General features: G+C 38.0%; 1 protein-coding gene across 6 annotated transcripts in view; it reads right to left on the bottom strand.

The window, feature by feature from the left end:
• The window catches only part of LOC106947446 (protocadherin-15-like), a 116,653-nt gene that overhangs the window by 72,731 nt on the left and 30,640 nt on the right, over positions 1-13,282 (bottom strand). For 3 of the 6 annotated variants that reach the window (XM_015032444.1, XM_015032439.1, XM_015032442.1), the window contains exon 1: positions 745-1,340. The exons of 2 other annotated variants lie outside the window; for them this stretch is intronic. The gene's annotated coding sequence lies outside the window, so the exon portion shown is untranslated. Of the gene's footprint in view, positions 1-744; positions 1,357-13,282 lie in introns of those variants that run through there. One more of the 6 variants, XM_015032445.1, reaches the window with a different exon arrangement.

Here is a 13,282-nt window from a genome sequence, read left to right as displayed (position 1 = left end):
GACAGAAATATTTTTTTTTCCACTAGCTGAACAGAATACACAAGATCTTGTGTCTGTATTTGCAATAAATCCAAAGCAGAAATACATGAACACTGCTCAGTTAAGTTTATTTATTCTCATCATATCATTATTGTGATATTCACCAACGTGACTGCACATGCTATGTTGCCAACTTGCCATAGCTACCATTTCTTTTCCTGGCTTATGTCATTGGTGTGCCACTCCGACAATAACAGCGGACACCATCTGGCCACCCCATAGAAAACTTTCTAGAGGTGCCTCACTGTACATTTTTCTCCGTCACTGAACTGCTTCCAGAATAAGTTATTTTGCATGATGCTTCATCAAACCTCTTTTTATTTAAACTGTCAAAAAAAGAAAAAGCACATTTAATATTTAAAATCACATACAGTGTGTGGATCCAAACACTTTCCTCTCGGTATTATAATAGCCTGTATCATCTTTAGATAATCCACAGGGAGTGCTCATGCTTTTAGTTAGTGTTTGCATATTCCTGCCTCCAGAAATGAACGGCATATACCAGGGAGAGACTTATGGGAAACCTGATAAATGAGTTCATCATTACATAGCCGAAGATAGACTGCGAGCACTAGTAATGATGGAAGAAACAAGCACCTATTCAGTGACTAAAAAGCCCGTTTCAACAGTGTCGTGAAACGCTTACTGCAGACCGCGACGGCTACTCAAAAAGAAAGGGGTGGGGGGGAGAAGTAGGCGTCTTACCATGTTTAACTTCAGAAGTGTGCTCAACAAAAAACTGGCAACGGTGGTACAAGTAACTGCTGGCGATACAGCCACAGCCTCCGCACAGGAGCTCATCAGCGTTCCGCTACCGGCGTCCTCAGTCCAACACGCGGAGACTCAGTAGCAGTCCACCACCAGGCTGATGTAGACAGTCTCTAATAGCACGGATGGAGTAACCCGCTCCCAGTGTCTGTCCGTCTCTGTTGTCATGACGTGTGCGTCAGGTAATCTTATTACAGCGGTCAGGAAAGGTGAGCCCGGTTAAAGCTCCGCTGCCCCTCCTTCCACCGTATCCGCCTGATATGCTTCAGCCCACCTCGCGTAGAGAAAGATTACATTTCGACAGAATGTCTCGCCGAGTGTCTCTGTGTGATCGCCGAAAAGTCATCGAAATCCGCTTTTAACTGTCGAAATTCGCAACTTTCCCACCGAACTACTAAGGAATTTCTGAGGGTCAAGAATAAGAGCGTTTCACCGACAGCTGTCAATTATTTCAGAGTTAAATCCATTAGTCGAGCTTGCCCGCACCAGCTGGAGCGGAGCTTAGATATAATACCACTGGAGGCAGTTTGCTATAATTCACCTGTCACTTAACAACAAAGCCTAGGCCATTATTCCCTACAGCTTAACCACCGTCAGGATGGGGGAAGAGGAGTGAGGGAGCTAAAACTCTACACCAATATGGTATAATTAGCTGCCGTGCTAATTAAGTCTCGACTAATGGTTGCAAAATAGTCCAATTTAATAGAACAGCTCCTACATAAGAGAAACAGATGGAGGTCTTGTTCTCAAAAGCTGCTGGAAACACCAAAGCAGTTTTTAGATAATTCCTCTGACAGTTAAATAACTACTAATCCCAAAATGGAGGTTTATTTCATCCGATTAACTCACCTGCATCCATTTAGAAGGCTAAATAAAAAGAGACACAGAAAGGACAATGGAATTTAACACAAGGACAGAGCGTCACACCCATCCAATTCATGGAAATTAAATTGCCACCAAGAGTCATGACAGTACAGTTGCAATTGTTGTGAACAGATGGTCAGACAGGCATAACTACGATTGTAAAAACAACTGGGTTTCCACTTCAAACTGGTGAAACAGCCATTCTACATATAATCAATATCATTAAAAGAAAGAAGAAAAACAAGCCTAAACTTTGACAATGAATTTGAAAGAAGGCAGCCTTTGTGTCAAACCGTGTAGAGAAAACTGTTGCGAGGTGTTAAAAGCTGTTCCAAATAAAACATGAATAATTTGTAATGAACGCTCCTTCCTGTCCATTGGGAACAGCGAGAATCTTAACAAACAGCCTCGCTTACAAGCATTTGGAGGTTTAAACTGCATCTTCATTGAATTAATGTGCTTCAATTCCCATGTATTATTCAAGACCATAGGGTATAGGCTTGTTGAGAGTATCGTTTCTGTTTCCAGCAGCAGGAGTAGTGTCTACTTTTGTCCAAAAAAGCAATGTGTCTTGTTTATTGTATATAGGTTGCATATTTGCTTTACTATTTCCTTTGTGTGTTTTTTTTTTTTTTTGTCACATAAACATAAAAAAAAACAAAAAACATACAAGTTCAGATCTTAGGCCAGACCAGGTTAAATCATTTACCTCTGCTTGTCATCACTCATTCAGGGTGGAAAGAAAATGCTTTATTGCAAAAAGCTGCCTGACTAATGACACACTCGAACCCATTCTACAACCCCTAACTGTCTGCCTCACCTTTATTTCTTAAGATACATAGTAAATGAGTTTCTAGGCAGAGATTAACACTCCACAGAGAAGCAAATGCATATCTAATCCTTTTTTTAAAAAGAAAAATCAAATTCCCATAAGTAACCAGATTTTTATGCATAATGTGTGCTGTATTTTGAATCTTGACTGATAATGTACGTTTGAATGTATATATACCTGCAAGCAAAGCTTTATCAACTAATAAGTAGAGTGGAGAAACAAACACGCAAGGGGGAAGAATGTGTTAATAACTTCTACCACTCGTCTAATTTAGTTTCCTAACAAGCAACTGATATGTGTATTAATATTCATGTTATTGCTTTTCAAATAGCTGCAGTCTATGTGCCAAGGCTAATAATGTTTACATAAACAGCTAAATGCAAACAATAAACTTTATTCCATTTGTTTTTCTCTTTAAAATCTCTTTCTGAGATGAGAGAAAGAAAATCTTCATCTCAATGCATATTCAATTTAACATTTACAACAATTCAATAGAAAAAAAAAATACTTTTCAGTTGCTGGAAGTCAAAAGCATACATAGTAAATGAGTTTCTAGGCAGAGATTAAATGTACATCATGAAAAAAAAAGTTTCTCAAGTGAAACACGAAAGCCATATGTTGCATGGAGTTTGACACAAGCTACGTAGTTGACACAACAAAGTGGTAATAAGGGACAGTGTGTTCTGGTCAGAGAGGAACAAAATAGTTGAGGAACTGGATGGAGCTAAATATTGGACAATGATGTAAAAATACCCATACCTGTCAAGTCCCTCTGTCCTGTTGGGACAGATAAATACTTCCCGTATTTTCAATTCCAAAACTTGACAGGCATGAAGAAGTCCTCTAAAGAAACTGTAAATTACTTTGTAAGTTTGCATGGTTTGTTCATCTTGCACCAAACCAAACAAGTAATGGTTGAAATAGACAGAATATTATAGTTTTCGTCAGATGAATGCCCAACCAGTTCCCCTAAAGGCAAAGGCACTGCAGAGCAGTAAGCACATTTCAAAATCATCACATTGACCAGAAACGTTGACAGAGAAGACAAACACCCACACAAAACTGTAGTTGAAAGATGGTAACAGCACTGGATAGACACTAGCTCAAGCATGCTTTGTACAAATCATCTACAATAAATCTACGTATACGACAGGACAGGAAAATGTCAGTATCCTTTGTAACTCAATTTTAAAAGTAGAAGTCAATGTAAAACGTTCTCCCTATGAAAATAAATGCAGACAACTTAGTTTATCCAGAATTGTTTAATTTGTCTTAGTTTCTTTCATTTTGTCTTGTCTTTCTTATACAGATTAGCAGTATTGTTGTTTTTGAAATAGTTTTCATAGCTTCTGCAAATTTAAGTCTTTTGTTCATTAGAATGTGAATACGAACTTAAGTTGGCATTATCAGGGATAAATAAAAATCCAGTTTTACCATAAAGTAGCTGCATTATTTACCAATGGAAACAACTATCCAGTTATCATGGCAGCATGAAAAGCTCCTTACTCGGATTACAGCCAATGGACTTATTAAAAGAGGGGTAAAATTGACTTACATCACTTTATAATGTAATTTCCTCATTGATAATAACAGGAGTATTACCTTGATTTTTATTTCATGTATGTTTGAGAAATCCTTGAAAGTAGCAGCCATTCACAGCGTCCTACCTTGACTCCGGATGATGGAGGTAGATGTCACGGTCAGACAACGGGGAAGTAATGGAGGTGTCCTATCAGCTGTTAGTCTCCAAAACAACAAAACTTGCAAAACTCACACAGGGTCCACTCAAACCCTTTTAGGATGGCAGGAGAATTAAGGGATGTTTGATGAATACAGTGTTTTTATAACTACCTTCAGTAGTTTCTATAACTACTGAAGGTAACATAGTAACTCTATTGTGCTAAGTGTCACTGGCTGGAAAATACATAATACTACATAAGTATTTATATCGAAAGCTTCATTTTCTGCTCCCGGAGCATTTCTCTTTCAAACGCAGTCCTATTGTAAAGGACATCCTCATCAAAGCACTAGCAACAAATGCCACAAATTCCTGCACAAGAAAAACAGGGAGCCAAAAAAAGATACGAGCAATACCATAAATCCAAGTTTTATCTTGAAATTTTCTTTCCGGACAAATGGAACAATTCTTCTTTCTGAAGCTTCATTTTCCTGGACTGAATGTATGCACTCAGCCATTTAGTCCCCAAACTCACTGCCTGCGAGCTCCCTTCAGGCTATCCAACGGGAGTGTGTGCACACACACTCATGGAAGGGCAAACCAACACCTACATACACAAAAACCGAAAGAGCTGAAAGCTGCAAAAGCAGAGGCAAAAAATGCACGGTAGCACTATGAGGTTAAGGATAATGTTATTACTCATTCAGTTAATTCAGTGATAAAAGAAAAACCAGGGAGAGAAATGTGAAATAATGTATTTATGTAAGAATGACATATAGTATAGATTTACTGATAAGAACACAACTGAAAATATGGGGCACAATATCTGAGAACATTTTGAAAGAATCACTTGATTTTTGGGCACAGACAGGCATAACAACAAATAATTATCCATCAGTAACTTGCCAGGTCATGTGAACTAACCTTCATTTACTCCCAAAGAACAAATAACTCCTAAAATTCTTCTCACCATAACAACCTAAATATTTGTGCAAACGTTAAAACCTTTGCAAGTCAGTGATTGTGTGGGACTTTTTAATCAGCCAACTTTCTATCTACCAGCGAGTTGTAGGAGTGGTCTTCACATTGCCTCCTTTGTTAAATAAACTACCCATGTAAACGCAAAAAGACTAACAGTGACATATATCAGCAAACGTATCTCTGTTTAGGGCTCCAGTGTCTTCAGCTTTGGCCTGGTCAGACTGCACACAGCTCCACTGCTTCCACTCGGCCCCACTATAAAAGATTAAAATTATCTCTGTGCAAATGGCAATGCTGTGGGGTGTCTGAGTCGTTTAAGTGTCAGGGGACATCGATAGTTTGGCACTGACAGCTTGTGTGATATTGAGAGGTCAGAGCGACTGAGACAGGAGGCAAGTAACTGGGAGGGGAAAGAGGACAGTAGGAAAGGCGGGTGGAGGGAGAGAGAAGCCACCAAGACAACATGTGGGTTTGTATGTGTGCAAGCAGAAGAGAAATTAAGAAATGAAGTGATACGGAGACCCAAAGAGTCTTAAATCTGGGCTGATTATCCCCAGAAACAATGTCTTTGTAATCATCATAAACAGCACTTCCTAATCTTCTGCCTCTTAACCCACGATGTTATGAAAGTGGCTGTTACGGGAGGCTTTTCCTCCACTTAAAAATGAGCATATTGTATTATAAGAAGTATTGGTGGCTGGTTACGTAATATCACATATTGTCTTTACAATTAAAATATTCAAATCGGTAAGAAACTTGCAGAGTAAACTGAAGCAACACCATTGACAAACCAATGAAGTGAGAATATGCATGACTTTAAGGTTTGCAGGGCATGGGTTTCAAAAATGACTTGCTTGCAGAAAAATACTTTTTTTTTTTTTGCCTATATAGCTTTTGCCTGTTGTATAATCGAGCTTTCTGAAGAATGTGAATTTAAATCAATGTACTGATCCAACAATGTGATACCCATGTAAGTGGCAAAATAATGATTACACAATCTCTCAAGCTGTGACCAGTTTGAGTCATTGTGCAAACATTTATTGTTGGCATTTGGTGTGAAACTTATTTATTTCTGCTATGGGTTGACATTAAAATAATGCAATTCTTGGTTTGATAGGGGTCTTAAACAAGTCATCTGTAAACACAGACATGTAAAGATGCATTAGGTCACTTATTGCTAAACATGGGCCTAAAGCTCTCATGACATGACAACCTTAACCTGCCGATTGGTCGGTTCCAGGTGGCGTCATGTCATGATATTAGGCCAGTCAGTCAGTCGTTGTGATTGATAATCAATGCAATATTAAGACCAAACTGTCCAATGTTTTATTGATTGCTCTGTCAGCAAATTTTTCAAATATTGTTTTATTTAAAAGTAATTAAATAAATAAACAACATTGAGCAACTAATAGAAAAAAATAATTCAAATAATGTCAGGGATGTTGTTCTGTAACATTGGAGTATACAACGAGTGTTCTTTTATTCATTTTTAAATGAAGAAAATCAGGGAATACATTCAGATTTTAAATCTACACTATTTTTGTGTAAACAGCAGACATCTAAATTAAACATGACAAAATTAACATGCTCTAATTACTGGTTAGCATTTCTATTTAGGCACATTTATCAGCCAGAGAACAAGAAACAAACAACAAAGTTCCTCAAGGGTATCTTTACACCTGATGGTTGCGAGGTGTAATTTTCCAAAACCTTTTAAAAGTCTTTTTAGTCTCCAGCTACTCTTGAGGAAAATGTTTGACGCCTCTTTAGCCAAGAAATTCTCTGCTCCTTTAACCACTTTGTGTCTAATGGGACAGGTAACACTCAGTGCGTTTATAATAGCTTTTACTGTGCTGGAGCCCCTCTTGACCAAAAGACAAGAGAGACTGTAAAATTACTGAGTGGAAAAGAAAAAACAGCACGCTACAAGACATTAAAATTATTTCTGGTCTCTTAAAGCTTTTAATTACACTACGCGTACAAGCCGTAACTTCTCATGCTTCTAGTAATAGGTAAACTGTGAGACATCTGTGAGACAGAAGCAGACAACTGCATGGGTATTTTTCTGTACTTGTAATTCTTTCTTCTGGTTCCCCTGCAGTTTGGTGACAGCAAATTCTCATGAGACATGCCTCACTTGGACATAAAAGCTAAAGGGGTTTGATAATTGGATCACATGGGGACTAAAGCACTGCCACTAGATCCGTTACAGGGAGTCCCAGAGGCTAAAGAAACTAACAGGATTTAATAAAAATGTTCCCAGTTTCTGTTTTTTTTTTTTTTTTTTAAACCATAGTCTCTCCTTTCCTTTTCTTCTGCAAGGTTCATCTGAGCATCCTGGTATAGAGAGCTCCTTTGACACCTACCACACGTTATTACTTTTACAATCACAGGCAACCAGACCTCTAGGGAGTCCATTAGCACCTAGAAGAGCTGTTGACCTCTTCAACCAGCCCAGAAAGACATTAAACTTTCAAACTGAATGGCATCAAGTGCTAATAATCCATCAAAAACTGATGAGCAAGTTTGAGAACTTAAGTCAGTTAAGTGGCAGAGTGAGTAATTTCGGTGGACCCTAATTGGTGTCAAAGCCTGTGGACTGTGATGGGATGGTGTCTTTTATCACTCAGGAAAATCAATACTCAAAAAAAAAAAAAGAAGAAGAAAAACACAGCCACAATTCTCCTTACGTGGTTGAGAGAAACCCCTTGAAAACACTGGGAGTTGTTGAAGAGAAATTCTAGGTTGTAGTTTATTCATAAAACTTCTCTTTTCTTGTTTACTGAGAGTTTTAAGCTTAAGGCTTGAGCAGAACATTTTTTTTCACTCTTGGACTTTTTTTATTTTCTAAGTCCCGCTGCAAAATTCTTTTAGCCTTGTTTTACTTTTAATACTGTGCTGTAGACCACCGGTCCTTGTTTTTGGCAGCGCAGAAAAGATGCGTAACATAAAGAATTTAGATGCCATAAAGATATAAAACTGAGACGATTCTAAGATAAATAAGATAGAAATCATATTGGCACAGAGGAATAAGCAGCAGAGGCTATACACATTACTTTTTTATTAAAAATTCACATAAATCTCAGTGCTCTGTAGGCACAGAGCCCATATTAGCTGAATTTGGTTAATTATGCTTGGCTTTCATATTCTTTGGCTAGAATTGAGTCAAGCTATTTTATTTCCAATATAATAATGGCTGTGTTTCACAGAAGCACACACTGCCACAGCTGCAAGTACTTTCCGAACAAAGTTTTTTTCCTGTTTCCTGCAGCTGGAGGGCTTCTGCACCTGTGGACATGCATGCTCGTATGTGATGAATATCTATTTCAAGACATTCACAAGCGCCGTTCAATATGGGCAATCAGACAAAGGTGACTTGACAAAGACTGGAGTTGAAGGAGGCACAGTGGACCAATTTTCAAGAACTCCATTACCACACAATGCAGAATACATGGGGAGCAAGAGGAGCAGAAAGACAGATGTCAGGAAAACGGCAAATAGGCAAGACCAAATCAACGTTTTAGGCTTCGCAATTACGGTTCCATTTTGAAGCACGTCAGATACCGTGTCTCCTGAAAAAGCAATTTCAACATGGATCGAAAATAAGACGTTGTATGCATTATTTCTTTATTTCTGATACACCTATGGCAAAACATACTTCCAACATTCAATAAAATTAAGCCTGCGTACTTAAACAAGATTTTAAACAATTTGGATTCAAAACTACATCATCATGATTTGTGTGTGCTTGCATTTAGCTTTTCGCTTGTTTGTCTCTTGAGGGTATTGCATATATTGTTCATGTTATTTATCCAATTTCACATGTTTTGTGAATATTGTGAAGCTGGTCAGATGATAATCTTAAAATGTTCAAATCAACATCTTCCTCCTGTCACATTTTCTTTTATTGTTTTTTTGGACTAAAGGACAAATGACTGGCAACTCAGGAAAAAATGTAATAAAAAAGAATGTCATGGACATCCAAGGTTTACACACTCACACCTTAATCTTCAAGGCATTTTAGTTGAATAACACAACCGTTTCTGCAAAGAAAACATTTTTTTTCCTCTCATATTTGGAGGGTGAAATCATATCAATTTGTATCTGTCATAACACTCGTGGGGATTTAGATATTATTCAGAAGATTTTGATCTTGCCCCTTTTTTCATACATTCTGTAAACTGACGTGCTTAGATGTTTGGTTTCAAAACACAGAGAAAAATCCCCTGCCTTGCTCCATCATGTTTCCAAGTAGTAAGTAGCAGGTAACTTAGTTGTTATTTCACATACTACATACTGAAGCAAAATAGGTATTTATCAAGTAATATCTTTCAAGTTGGGATGTGAACAGCATCAGCCACATTTCTTGGACCCTAGCAGTAGGATGACTTGCAGAAAAAAAAGTTTGTCTCCTTGGTTACCAGGTGATGGTCTACTTCTACTTCTACTGCAACATCTTTGAATCCAGCTGGATTAAAAAGTGTTGTTATGGCAGCTGGTCAGAAACACAGTCTGGTACAAACATTAGAGGGAAAATGCAGTGGTGTCATGGTTCTTTAAGTTGTACTCAGCTAATGGTTCTGCTTCCCAGCTTCCACACAGCACTCAGTGAGTGCTCTTCAGCTGTTTCCCAGGCAGCTATTCCTAAATCTAAATATCAAGCCACCTAATAAGTTTTTATATCACTGAAGATTAGCCCTATCTCCATCCAAAACCATGTTTTTTATGAGAGGGAGCCAACCAATTTTTGCCACTTTTATTTATTAACATATTTATTCATATATTTATTGCAGCAAACCATAGTTTTAGAGACATAATTATGTCAAGTTAACATGTCTGACGGACACAAACTAGAATCTATCTTGCAACGTTGTTGCTCTATTGTATAAGAAAATACAGACAGTTTTTGATTTTCAAATGATTTCGCGAAAACCAAGAGAAAAGTTGGTGCTGATTTATGCTCGCTGGAAGCCTGTCCAGCCCTTATGGACAGACTAACTCAAACCAAGAGCAGGTGCAATTTTTTTGTCACTGTGGATTTGTCCTTTTGTTGGCAGAATGCTGAGAAAAGAGTTGCACATCTGCTCGGCATCCACCTTTTAATGATATCTTGTGCGAGGATCTCCTCAGTGATGTGGAGAAAGTTTGGTTCTGCGTGGGCGAACCCTCTGTTCTTGACAGGAAGACGGTCCTGCCCAGTGTTTAACACATGAGCATTGATAGCAAACACTCAAAGCTCTAGTATAATTTGATTGAAATTAAACAAAGATAAAACATTAGAGCCCAGCATTTTCATAGTTGTGTATAGCCTTGCTGTCCATTAAATAGCACAGTGAACTTGTTCCAGGCATTTCTTCTTTATAAATATATTCTGCTCCTATTTGGTGCTACCTTAATTGGCTAGAGCCACCATCCCACTGAGGAAAACTGCAACCTGTGAGACAGCTCTACCACCTCCTACTGCTGTCTGAATTCTGACTAAAAATGTGTCGTAGTGCAACAACAATCATCATGCTGCAGTTTGATCCACTTGGTCAGGAAAGTGGACACTCTGGACCTACAGTATGTGAGGATATTTCCTCAGTTTTTGGGGGGAAGCATGTGTTAATTTTCACTTTGCAGATGTTATAATGCTAAGCTGCACTGTCTCAAAATCAAAAACCTTCCCCAACTTTCTTGTGTAGGAGACAAGGACTCCTTTGAAAGAAAAAAAAAATGTGATTCATCACAAAGTAAAGGGGGATGAAGGGAGTGTCAGTTCTGCATTAATACAGCCTGCTCTACTCTTCCCCACTGACTCTATCCTAGTAGTTAAAATGGATCAAAACACTTTGCTGGTGTTCTCTAATCAAAACCATAAAATGGTGTTTGTTTTCAGAACCATGAAAAGATTCTTTCTGTTTTTTGCTGTTTTTCCAGTTTAAATATGGGGGTGGGGGGGGGGGGTAGCAAAACCAGAAGAAATATGTGAGGGGGCATATTTGTTCCTAACAGGGTATGTGGACCCAAAGAGAGGCAAAGAACAAGATGTTGTGACACACAAAAATGCCTTAAGAACATGTGGATAAGCATTAGGATACATGCACAACACACAGTAGATCAGCTGTGAAAAGTACAGGCTGACACCCTGAAACAGTTGTTTTCACACTTTGACAGACAAGTGGAAGACAGTGAAGAGCTGGACCTGCTGCCCCAGCCCAGCAGACTTTCACTCAGCGCCATGATCTAGTGAAATCTCCGGTGAGGAATAGCAACACTATCAATCAATGTGCGCCCTGATAGTTACCAGCAGGGCACAGCAGGTGAGACAAGACAGGTGTCTAAACCTAAACAGATGTGCTCTGCAAGATTGTGTTCTGACCCCACTTCTGTTTGCGCTCAACTCGTGACTACGTCCCCATTTACACCTCAAACGCCACGCTGTTGTTCACTAATAACAGCAGATGTTGAAAAACACTACATGGAGGAGATCTGTAAGCTTTTCCTGTGGTGAAAATCCCAAGGACTAAACAGTTCATAGGATATAACCTCTACAACCAGTACAAACAATGTACAGAAAGAATGTGGAGCCTCTTGATGAGTTCATGGGGAATTGCATTAACCCAGGATCTGAAGACCTCACACTCTATGAGAAAGGTTCAGTGTCTTCCTCCTGAGGATGATCAGGAGGGCAAACATTTCATCGAGGCATCATTGAAAGTTTCCACATCTGTGTATGATTTTGTGGTGTACCAGCAGCCACAGCACAAGGTGGGAAGAAGTTGGCTCAGGTGCTGAAAAACAGCCCAAAAGACTTTGGAAGACAACTCCCAGAACTTGACTCAGTGTGTGTTGATCAATGTTTGCAGAAGCCCAGCAGCGCTCCCAGTCAGGGAACAGACAGTCGGTCCCCCTGCATTCATGACAGAGATTTAGATGTATAAGAAATCAAACATCCTCACTCACAAATTCTTCCTCAGAGCCATGACCTCCATCAGTCCCACTGCACTCTGCCACACACATTGAAACAAACTTCACTTTTCACTTACTACACCTCATATATTTAATATTACTTCTATTTATATTTATTGATTTTTTTTTTTCTTTACATGCCGGGCGAACATTACCATTTTTACAGGACAAAAATAGAAAGACAATAATATAATTCTAATAGGTATTTTTTTTTATTTGTTGTGTCACCTGAACTCTTATGGTTTGACTTAAATTCAGTGATAGATGTTATTTTTTTTTTTTTATCTTTGTGACATATCTGTAAAATACATCATGTTGAGTATTTGACCTTGTCATCTTTACCTGCTGAAAAAAAACACAAAAATCCAAAAAAGGATAGATGAATAAAACACTAAAACTGAAATGTACATAGACTATTTTTTTCTTTTTCTTTTTTTTTTTTTTGCTGAACCGGTGCACCCAGATGCAAATTTCGCTTTAAGAAACACACTGATGGAAGTCTGGATAAAGCCAAGCTAGAATGTATATATTACATTTATGACTTATTCTTCCACCAAAGCACAACCAGTTCATGTCTAAATTAAGTTTGGAAACAAAATGAATTATTTTAAACCTTCCTGATATGAAGGTTTGGGTATGATATAGAGGATCCTCTGACATGTTTGGTTTGAGATACTAAAACAATTTTAAGCATTTTTTAAGTATTTTTGAATACATTCATGATTAGATTTCAAGCTTACAAAGTTAAACACAGTGATTAATTGTGATTAATCACAACACTAAAGTGTGATTAATCTGATAAAAAAATGGATTAATAGCACTAAAATGAGTATAATTTAACACTCTGAGATGACATTCAAACTTTTATTACCAATAAAGAAAGAAAAGCCTCGTACCATAACAATGCAATGCATTCATGTTGGATCAAATACAATAAAACTTGGTGTATTATCTATGCGCTAACTTTATCAAGGCCAGAAACTGGATTTTGCTTACCTGCGGCTGTCCTTTGTTAAGCAAGAGACCTTGATTACTGCACCTCTCTGCACACCAGGAGCCATTGTTCCCTTTAGAGAACAATTCTATTATCTTGGCATTGGGTTGATTTTTTTTTTTTTTTTTTTTTTTTTTTTAATTTTTAAAAGAATTTTATCAAATTTTTAACAAAA

Source organism: Poecilia latipinna, unplaced genomic scaffold (assembly GCF_001443285.1).
Source record: "Poecilia latipinna isolate Pla-1442-1.1 unplaced genomic scaffold, P_latipinna-1.0 Scaffold241, whole genome shotgun sequence".
Taxonomy (NCBI): Eukaryota; Metazoa; Chordata; class Actinopteri; order Cyprinodontiformes; family Poeciliidae; genus Poecilia; species Poecilia latipinna.
The sequence above is the reverse complement of the archived record's forward strand: the minus strand, read 5'-3'. Positions and strand labels throughout refer to the sequence as shown.